The sequence below is a fragment of the Schistocerca americana genome, chromosome 2 (assembly GCF_021461395.2).
Source record: "Schistocerca americana isolate TAMUIC-IGC-003095 chromosome 2, iqSchAmer2.1, whole genome shotgun sequence".
Lineage (NCBI taxonomy): Eukaryota > Metazoa > Arthropoda > Insecta > Orthoptera > Acrididae > Schistocerca > Schistocerca americana.
In genome coordinates, this window is record NC_060120.1 from 108402132 (window position 1) to 108413312 (window position 11181).

Consider the following 11181-nt stretch of genomic DNA (forward strand, 5'->3'; position numbering starts at 1 on the left):
AATTTTCATGTCGAACGATCACTCACTTCTGATACCGTTCGAATAGTAAAAATGGCATAATTAAGTCTTTGAAGAAGATCCTGAACGTGGGCTTTCCAGGACAGCTTACTATCTATCTGAACACCTAGAAATTTGAACTGTTCAGTTTCACTAATCATATGCCCATTCTACGAAATTAAAATGTCAGATTTTGTTGAATTGTATGTTAGAAACTGTAAAAATTGAGTCTTACTGTTATTTAGCGTTATTTTATTTTCTAGAACTGAGGTCATGTACTGCACTATTTGAAACCGAGCCAATGTTGCACACAACATCCTTTACTACCAAGATAGTGTCATCAGCAAACAGAAATATTTTAGAGTTACCCGTAATACTAGAGGGCATATCATTTATATAAATAAGGAACAGGAGTGGTCCCAACACTGATCCCTGGGGCACCCCCCACTTGACAGAACCACACTCACACCCCACATCACAGTCGTAATCAACATTGTGAATAATGACCTTTTGCTGCTTGTTGCTGAAGTAAGAGGTGAATCATGTGAGCTACTCCCCGTATTCCGTAATGGTCCAACTTCTGGAGCAATATTTTGTGATCAACACAATCAAATGACTTAGTTAAATCAAAAATTAAGCCAAGCTTTCGAAACCTTTTGTTTAACCCATCCAGTACCTCACAGAGAAAAGAGAATATAGCATTTTCAGTTGTTAAACGACTTCTAAAGCCGAACTGACATTGGATAGCATATCGTGTGATATAAACTGATCAATTATCCTTACATACATAGCCTTTTCAATAACTTTTGCAAACACTCATGGCATAGGAATAGGTCTAAAATTATCTACATTATCCCTTTCTCCCTTTTTATAAAGCGACTTTACTGCTGAGTACTTTAATCGCTTAGGAAACTTATCATTCCTAAAGGAAAAATTACAAATATGGCTAAATACAGGGCTAACATGTGCAGCACAATACTTTAATACTCTGCTAGACACTCCATCGTTGTTCGACAGCCTCTGGCAATAAGAATAGGCACCGCATCTTGAGAAGAACGTAGTGTTCTTTGAGCCTCAGACGAGTAGACGGATAATAACAGCTGAAACCCGGGCAAAGGCTGAAAGGCCACAAGAAGCATACCTCGAGACGCTTGACAACAGAGCTTATTTGATGTGTTGAAGGGAGGCTGAATGGGTGCCAGTATGTGGCAAGATTGATAAACCATCTTCTCATTCTCCTCGTCATCATGGTACTGAATGGCACACTCCAGCAGGATAATGCAACATCCCACACTGCAGTTTGTACTACAAATGCCTTGAGGTGCATAAACATTCTTGACTGACTTGGCCTGGTCCCCTGATTTATCATCCATAAATCACATCGCATTAGTGAGACCTATACGTTCACACCCGCCAGCAACCTTCATGAACTGGCTCAGCAAGTGTTTCAGTCACAACAAGAAATTTCTCAAGATGATCAGAGTGGACAGATACGTTCTTTAATATGCCATTTCCAGAATTCGCGAACGCGCGCCGCCTCCAGATCGAATCCATCTAACGGATTCACGACGAAACGCTGTGTGCCGAGCAGTCTGGACGTGGCTTTTAGGTGGTTCCCCACATGGGACTAAATGAAAACTGGGCTGGTAGCCAAGTGTCGCACCAGCTACAAGATTTCGAAATATTTCGGGGTTACTTTAAATGCGAACGTTTTAGGTTATGCTTTACTGTTTATTTGTCTCCATGACTCGTTTCAAAGATTTAAATCTTCCTCATCACCTGGATTTACATTTGTCAGCATGACATGTGTGTGCTTGTGTTACGATGTTTGGAGGAACGACAGTAAAAAGGACCCGTGACCTCTGTAGACATTGAGACAAAAAAATCGTAACACAACACACACGTATGTCATGCTAACAAATGTAAATCCACCTGATGATGGAGGTTTATACCTTTGAAACGCGTTGTGGAGACCGACAGTGACTGGTAAAAGTAAACGTGTTGGTTTATTCGATTTCGGGGTAGCGCTAGACTTAGACTTTTACACAGTGGTATACACAATTCCGTCCTCGGTGGGGGTGGGGGGTGGGGGGGGGGAAGATGGGAGGGGGGTTAGTATGCCACACTCAATACAAGAGAGCATCGTTTCCCGTGGGAGGCATACTTCATACTGGTGATAACGGACATCGGTTGCGTTCTGTGATTAGCTTCTCCACTAAATTTGATAAATATCGGACTGGTTCTTCATTGTGTAACACTATTCATTTCCGCCAGTATAAATACAATTTAAATAAAAAGCCAGAATGTTGATTCTGGTGATTAAAAAGCTACGTAAAAATACACACGTAGGTTTCCACTGCCATTGTCACAAAGAATAAAATTAGTCTGGGTATGTGATCGCGTCGACAATGTGTAAAACATCCGACCTTTCGGCCGTAATGAAATCACCAATAGGGGACGTCAAACACCCCTCTTCCTCATCTCAGTAACATGTCACAGTTCGATAACCGCCTCTTCCGCCGTTATATCAGAACCAAAAGTTTTCCCACTCAGCAGTTAGCAAAAACGCCATGAGAAAGGACATTTTTAGCACTGGCCGTAACGTCGGAAGTTTTGGACATCGATAATGCAATCACATACTCAGAAGAATTTTAGTGACTGTATGTAAAAATAACTTGAAAAACTACAGATGTAGTGACAATATGGGATAAGGCACCAGAATTTTAAGTGATAAATCGTAACACATGCAAGTGAATCCCAAAAAAATACCACAGCCATAAGTACAACGACACTGCGTATAAAGGGGTGAAATTATAGATCTAGTTTTAACAAAGTTCTTATCCATCCAAAAATACACTCGTGACCGGCGAGTCGTCATATGTAAGATTTTTCTGTGAATTACAGCGAGGTTGAGATATTGCAACATGTTGGAAGAATCAGCGCGTAAGCGCTATTCACGTGACGCATTTACATGTTTAGTTTCGGTAGTAGTAAGTACAATAAATGCATATTTGTCAGCATTCCAATGGCGGATTGACGACTACAACTACTGAAATAGGAAGTTGACGTTGTGTCACAGGGGATAGGTGCTAACTTGTTTTATTACTGTGCGAACAAAACTGTACGTCTTTATTTAACTATTGTTACGGTTTCTGCCGAATTGTGACATTTGCAGATTTGAAATCGAAATATCTAGGACAACTGCTACCACCAGCATATTTTAGTTTTGTATCTGAAGATGGCATAATCCGGCTGATACCGGTAATAACAAAAAGAAACGAGATCTAGACTCGGCTATATTAGTTTGAGTCAATCTGACGTAATCTGTGAACGAGTTAGGATCTATGATAGAGTGCGGTTCGCCCCGTCGGAGGTTCTAGTTCTCCCTCGGGCTTGGGTGTGCGTGTTGTTCATAGCGTAAGTTTAAGTTAGAGTAAGTAGTGTGTAGGCTTAGGGACCGATGACCTCAGCAGTTTGGTCCCATAAGACCTCAACACAAATTTCCGAATTTGCGAATGTGCGGCATATCAGTCGACTCTACAAGTGTTTAAAACTTTTTGTGTGCCAGGTGCAGGGACTCACATCAAGTGCTCGCTACACAGTACATTCGGGAGACTAACTCTGAACTGTCGCGTGGTATTCAGGACTTAATAAATTCTTGAACATTTTCGGGACGCGTAATAATTTCCGTCAGTGAGTTTAATGGACTTGCGAATACTTCATACCTGTAGAACGACACTGGTGGACAAAAGCATAATAATCTTCGCAAAGTATCATACAACTAGAGCGCTGAACTGTGGACAAAAGGAAAACATCAAAATGTGCTTGCAGTTACAACACAAAAATTTATGAAATCAGCAGTTAATTTAGTAAACTGTAGTCACACTGCGTAGATTGTAGAGGAAGACTATCTCTCGTCGCCAAATCTTGCGTGCAGTTTTATGCAACTTGCTTGAAATATCCGAAAGGCCTTAGGTTGATGAACCTAACCTAAACTGGGTGTGCGGCAGCCTTTAAAGCCAGCCACATTTTTTTTTATTAAGTCCTTATAAACAAGGAAAAATATTATTACACTGACGAAAAAAAATCACAACGGCAAAAAATAATTAATGCAGATAATGACATTTCGGGAATACAGCAGTCTAGATAACATATTTAAGTAATTAACAAAAATGGTTCAAATGGGTCTTAGCACTATGGGACTTAACATCTGAGGTCATCAGTCCCCAGTCCCACCAAACTTAACTAACCCAAGGACATCACACACATCCACGCCCGAGGCAGGATTCGAACCTGCGACCGTAGCGGTCGCGCGGTTCCAGACTGAGGCGCCTAGAACCGCTCGGCCACAACGGCCGGCAGGAATTAACACTGCAAGATGAAAAGTTGATGTAAGCGCGAAATACGCCGGTGCAAATGTGAAATGCTGGTAATTAATAACCGGGATAACCGCCAGAATGTTGAATGCAAGCATTCAAACGTGCATGGATTGTGTCGTACAGGTGCGGGGTGTCAGTATATGGGATAGAGTTCCATGCGTGTTCCACTCGGTCGGTTAATGCTGTTTGTGGATAACGCTGGTGTTGTCCGATGGTGTCCCATACGTGCTCGGTTGGAGACACATCTAGCGATCGAGCAGACCAACGCAACATGTCGACACTCTGTAGGGTATATTGGACTACAACAGCAGTATGTGGGCGAATGGTATCTTATTGGAAAACACCCCCTGGAATGTTCCTGATGAATGGCAGCATAGCGGCTCGGAACACCAGACTGACGTGCCGGCCTCGGTGGCCGTGCGGTTCTGACGCTGCAGTCCGGAACCGTGGGACTGCTACTGTCGCAGGTTCGAATCCTGCCTCGGGCATGGGTGTGTGTGATGTCCTTAGGTTAGTTAGGTTTAAGTAGTTCTAAGTTCTAGGGGACTTATGACCTACGATGTTGAGTCCCATAGTGCTCAGAGCCATTTGAACCATTTTGAACCAGACTGACGTACAAGTTTGCAGTCAGGGTGCGTGGGACAATGACGAGAGCGCTCCAGTTGTCATATGAAATTTTACACCAGACGGTAGCTCGAAGTGTGTGTCCAATGTGTCTAGCACGCAAAGAGGGTAGTTGCAGGCCCTCAACTGGGCTGCTGCTATCCAACACACAGCCATCACTGGCACCGATGGAGAGCCAGCTTTCATCAGACAACACAACAGGCCTCCATTTTGTCCTCCAGTGAGTTCTCGCTTGACACCACTAAAGCCGCAAATGGCGGTTGTTTAGGGTCAGTGGAATGCACACCACAGGGCTTAACCGGTTTGTAGCAGTTCGTTGTGACCCTGTGATACCATCTGCTGCTCAGATTGCTGCAGCAGGTGCAGTACAATGCGCCAGTACCATGCGCCGAACACGATGGTCTTCACTCCCAGCATTCCCACGTGGCCGTCGGGAGCCCAGTTATATTGCGACCGACATGCTTGACAGTTATGACGTGTCTTTAAAGCAACCTGATTTGCGTGCTCATAGCACCGCGAAATTTGAATAGGCGTCATCTTTCAGATGTAGAAACACTCCTTCCAACTTTCGTTTACGTTGCACAATTCCTTTCACAATCTGCAGATGTGAACGTGCAAAAGTTGATACTCTCCAGCTGATGTGTTTCATAATGACAGGAATTTCCCATCACGTGAAAAGGCAGTCTTTGCTCTGCACTGAACATACGAGACTGTGTTGCAAAATCTTGAGGAGATTATTCGCCTATCTTATCTGCGGCTCCATCAGCTGCGTGGGACAAACAATAGCGTGACGACACACAGCGACGGACGCGCCTGCAGTTCTGAGACACGCCTTGTCGCTTTGTTTAGGTTCCAAAGAATTCGTCAGGTTCCGCTAATCTAGCATCTTCCACGCAATCATGTTAAATCGTTTTCTCATTACACTGGGATTTGTCTCTCAAAAGTCTATCGATCAAGTACTGACTGGAAAGCAATGATATTATGAATGTGTCATTTGGATAGTTACAGCGAAATAGAGCTAGGGGACTGAATGGAAAGTTTTGTAGGTAATTTTAAAATTACACTGCTCGCCACCGTAAATGCAACAACCTGAAGGAAGCATCCGAATCAAGTGAAATTTACACCATGAGTTTGCAGCGATGAGATATGCAACTGATTAGAATTTCAGCGCAGACGCACATCACGCGCGCCTGTGGCGCCACCTCATAGCGCCATTTAAGGCTTGGCGATTTCGACGACTGTACGTTCGGCACGTGTGTTTACCTTGTGGTTGTTTCACAAGACGATCAGTTATGCCTCGTAGACAACAGCGAACATCGTTTGATCGAGTATCCGAGTTCGGCAGAGGAAGGATAGTGGCTTACCGAGATTGTGGATTATCATACAGAGAAATCGCTAGTCGTGTTGGACGAAACCAAACAACTGTAATGCGGATATGTGACCGTTGGATGCAGGAGGGTACGACGGACCGACGTGGTCGATCGCATTCACCTCGGTGCACCACTGCACGTGCTGATAGGCAAATTGTGCGCATGGCAGCGACGGATCGCTCAGTGACATCCCGAACCATAGCACAGCACATTGCGTCTGTAACGCATCATCCAGTGTCTGCGCGTACCATTCGACGCCGTTTACAGCAGAGTGGTCTGTCCGCAAGACGTCCATTGCTTCGTCTACCATTGACGCAGAACCATAGACGTCTCCGTCGCCAATGGTGTGATGACAGACGGATGTGGACGGCAGAGTGAAATGACGCTGTCTTTACTGACGAGGCACGCTTCTGTCTGTAGCACCACGATGGTCGGATTCGAGTGTGGAGACACCGTGGAGAGAGGATGCAGGACAGATGCATTATGCACCGCCACACTGGTCTTGCACCGGGTATTATGGTATGGGGCGGTATTGGATATTACTCTTGCACGCCTCTAGTACGCATTGCCGGTACTTTAAGTAGCCGGCGCTACATATCCGAGGTGCTGGAGCCAGTTGTCCTTCCTTAACTTCAGGGCTCGGCTACAGCCATATTTCAACAGGAAAATGCGCGACCACACGTGGCACGCATTGTCCAAAGGTTCTTCGTCAATAACGAGATTGAAGTGCTTCCCTGGCCGGCTCGCTCTCCGGATCTTTCGCCGATAGAAAACATGTGGTCCATGGTTGCTCAACGAGTGACCCAGATTACATCCCCAGCTGCCACACCAGATGATCTTTGGCAACGTGTGGAAGCTGCTTGGGCTGCTGTACCCCAGGAACCCATCCAACGTCTCTTTGACTCAATGCCGAGACGTGTGGCAGCGGTGATCTCCAACAATGGCGGCTACTCTGGCTACTGATTCTGGCAGGAACCACATGTCACAGACGTCTGTAAACGTAATCATTTGATACTTGGTCAACATGTTATCTACAAAATAAATTTTGTTGTGCTACCTCTTGTCTTTCTTGGTGTTGCATTTACGGTGGCCAGCAGTGTATTTTTACATGTAGGGATAAGAATATGCAAGGATGTCCAGCAGTGTAATTTCTACTTCCATTTAACCCGTCTCGGAAAAGACGATTTTGAAATTTAGTCCCTCTGTACGTGAAACATGCAACGTTAACACAATGACTGTAACTGCAGTGAAGCTGAGAGATGGCTTCAAATTATGCATTACAGCCGCTTCAGTAATTTGTAATGCACTTACTCTTCAGCTCTTTGTTACAATGTCAGTTACTGTTGTAATATTTTTGGCTTAGTCAGCCATCATATTAGGCTCCAAGGAGCTGCTCCCAGAGCAGTGGAGATGCAAGAAGTATGTAGATGACGAAATGTGGTGTGAGGTACCTGTGACAGATGTTAGATTCGGTACCATTCCCGTGAGAAAGACCGCCTGCATAATGCTACTGCTCTGTGATTGGCTGCTGTGTTCGGAGCAAGGGCGCCAAAACGTTTAAGTATAGTTATTATTATTAGTTAAACTACTCATTGGAATGACTTCATTTTTTAATATAAATACCTCTCAACAGCTGACTATCAATCAGTCGTTTTAGAATTATTAAAAACAATTTAAATCAAAAACAAAAGACTGACGAAATTGCAGACGAAGCACTTCGGAAGCGTTCGGGTCACGCCTTTTCTGGTATGCCGCGCGAAGTGTTTCGGGCTGTTCGCCACTCTGGATTAGGCAGTCGAGAAGAACAGACATGTTGTCTGTCGTAGGATGTGTTTCCAATTTTTATTTAAGTTCCTGTTCGTCACTCTGGATTAGGCAGTCGAGATGTGCAGTCATGTTGTCTGTGGCAGGATGTGTTTGCCAGTATTCAGTATTAAAAGATTCACTCCGGTAGTCATGAGGCACAGACACGTGCCACAAATAGTGTAAAGATACATTTTCGTAAACATTGTGTTTGATCATGTACTTTGCTGTATCAGAAGGTGTTGTATTAAGATCATGTAATCTTCTCGTGTGGCTATATTAAAATAGGTGAGTGGCATCCCAAAGAAGTGATGCATTATTTCAGAACAGAACCTCGCTAAAAGTCAGTTTCAGCCTCAAGATACAGAACCTACGACCTGCATGCTGTTTTCTGCGCTGGGGACATCAACTTGAAGGCAGCAGGTTAGTGAACTATAACAGAACCTTCGTATTCCTCACAGTGCAGTGGAAACAACTAGGTGCCTCACGTGTACTGCATGCGCAGAACAAATGCGCTCAGTGACACGTCATCTGCGGTAATGCAGAGGAGGTAAAGGAGGATGATCGTTATTGACACCAACAGTCAATTCATTCTACCTTCCTTGCCGTACTGTACGTGCTTTGGTCTTTGTAGGACGGTAGCACTGTTTCGCCGCCCTTTCGAAATAATAAATGCATTACAAAAAGACACACCGCCTTTCTAGCAGATTTTCTTTCTTAATATCCGCGCGCAGTGGAGTTGGGGTTAGAGGAGCCATGTTACGAATTGCGCGGTACCTCCGGCCGAACGTTCGAGTCTCCCTCGGGCATGGGTGTGTGTGAGAGTTGTTCTTACAAGGGAACATACCCATCGCACCCCCCTCAGATTTAGTTATAAGTTGGCACAGTGGATAGGCCTTGAAAAACTGAACACAGATCAATCGAGAAAACAGGAAGAAGTTGTGTGGAACTATGAAAAAATAAGCAAAATATACAAACTGGGTCGTCCATGCGTAGAATAGGCAACATTAAGGGCACTATGAGGCGAGGAGCGCAGTGGTCCCGTGGTTAGCGTCAACAGTTGCGGATCGAGAGGTCCCTGGTACAAATCTGCCCTCGACTGAAGATTTTAACTTTTTATTTTCAGTTTATGTGAAAAACTCTTATGTTTTCATCACTTTTTTTGGAGTGATTATTACATCCACAAGAAAACCTAAATCGGGCAAGGTAGAAGAATCTTTTCACCCATTCGCCAAGTGTACTAGTTAGGTGGGTCGACAACATATTCCTGTCTGTCATGTGACGCACATGCTGTCACCAGTGTCGTATACAAAATATCACACGTGTTTTCCTGTGGAGGAATCGGTTGACCTATGACCTTGCGATCAAATGTTTTCGGTTCCCATTGGAGAGGCACGTCCTTTCGTCAACTAATCACACGGTTTTGCGGTGCGGTCGCAAAACACAGACACTAAACTTATTACAGTGAACAGAGACGTCAATGAACGAACGGACAGATCATAACTTTGCGAAAATAAAGAAAGCAAAATTTTCAGTCGAGGGCAGATTTGAACCAAGGACCTCTCGTTCCGCAGATGTTTTTTTTGTTTTTCTTTTTTTATTTTTTTCTTCTGTTTTTTTTTGTTCTTTTATTTTTATCTTATTTTTTATTTCCTTTTTTTGTTGTTTTTTCTTTGTTTTTTCTTTTTTGTACTTTTTTATTTTTTTAATTTTTTTCTTTTTTTTTAATTTTCAGGCACTTTTAAGAAATCTTCCTTGGCACATTCTTCTTCGAGCTGAGGCCATTAATATCGTATCTTATGTTTATTACAGTCGTTTATTTTCAATTTTTTTTGTTGGAATTTTGCACTGCTACGAAACAGTAGGACGACTTGCTTATTTCAGATCACATCTATCGATTCGTAGTGTTTCGTTATTTTCAAGGATTTCTTGGCACGTTTAAATTGCTGAAGGAAGCATCTTTGTCACAACAGAAAGGTAGTATGAAAAGAGGGCTGGCAGGGGTAGCGATGAAAAAAGGAGAAAATGAAAGGGAGCCAACAGCACCCGGTGTTCCCAGGCGGTCACCCATCCAAGTACTAACCGGGCCCGATGTTGCTTAACTTCGGTGATCGGACGAGAACCGGTGTATTTTTTTTATTTGTTTTTTTTTTTTTTTTGTTTTTGGTTTTATTGTTCACGCTAACCACGGGACCACGGCACTCCTCGCCTGACAGTGCCCTTAATGTTGCCTGTCTCACGCATGGACGACCCAGTTTGTATATTTTGCTTATTTTTTCATAGTTCCACACAACTTCTTCCTGTTTTCTCGATTGATCTGTGTTCAGTTTTTCAAGGCCTATCCACTGTGCCAACTTATAACTAAATCTGAGGGGGGTGCGATGGGGATGTTCCCTTGTTAGCGTAAGTTAGATTAAGTAGTGTGTAAGTCTAGGGACCGATGACCTCAGCAGTTTCGTCCCTTAGTAATTCACACACATTTGAACATTTTTCCTTAATAGCTACCATCTCCAATGGGCTTTTGTTTATTTGGAAAGAGCAGCGTATGACCTAAGCGGTGCCTAAGAGAGGCGTCGTACCGGGAAGCCACTGCAGTGTATGCATGAACTTGCGCATCATTTACGTTATTTTTATGTAATAATTGACTCCAAGTTAAATCACAACTTCTAAAATTTCGTGAACGTGGATTCTCGGTGAAATTGGAGAGTGTCATTTGCTCAAAACACATGCATTTTATGGCGAATACCTGCTGCACGCGGAGTGAGTGATTCTGCCCCACGATAACTCACGTCCACACGTCTCTAATGTCACACAAAGCGTAACGGCCACGTTCAACTGGGAATAGCCTGAGCATCCGCCCTACAACCTAGATATGTCGCTCTGCGACTTCCACATGTCTGGTCCGCTAGACAAACATCTCAGAGGGAACCACTTCAACTGGGACGACGAACTGAAGAACATAGTGGAGGGCTGCCTCCTGTCTCAGCCATAGCAATCCTGGGAACAGG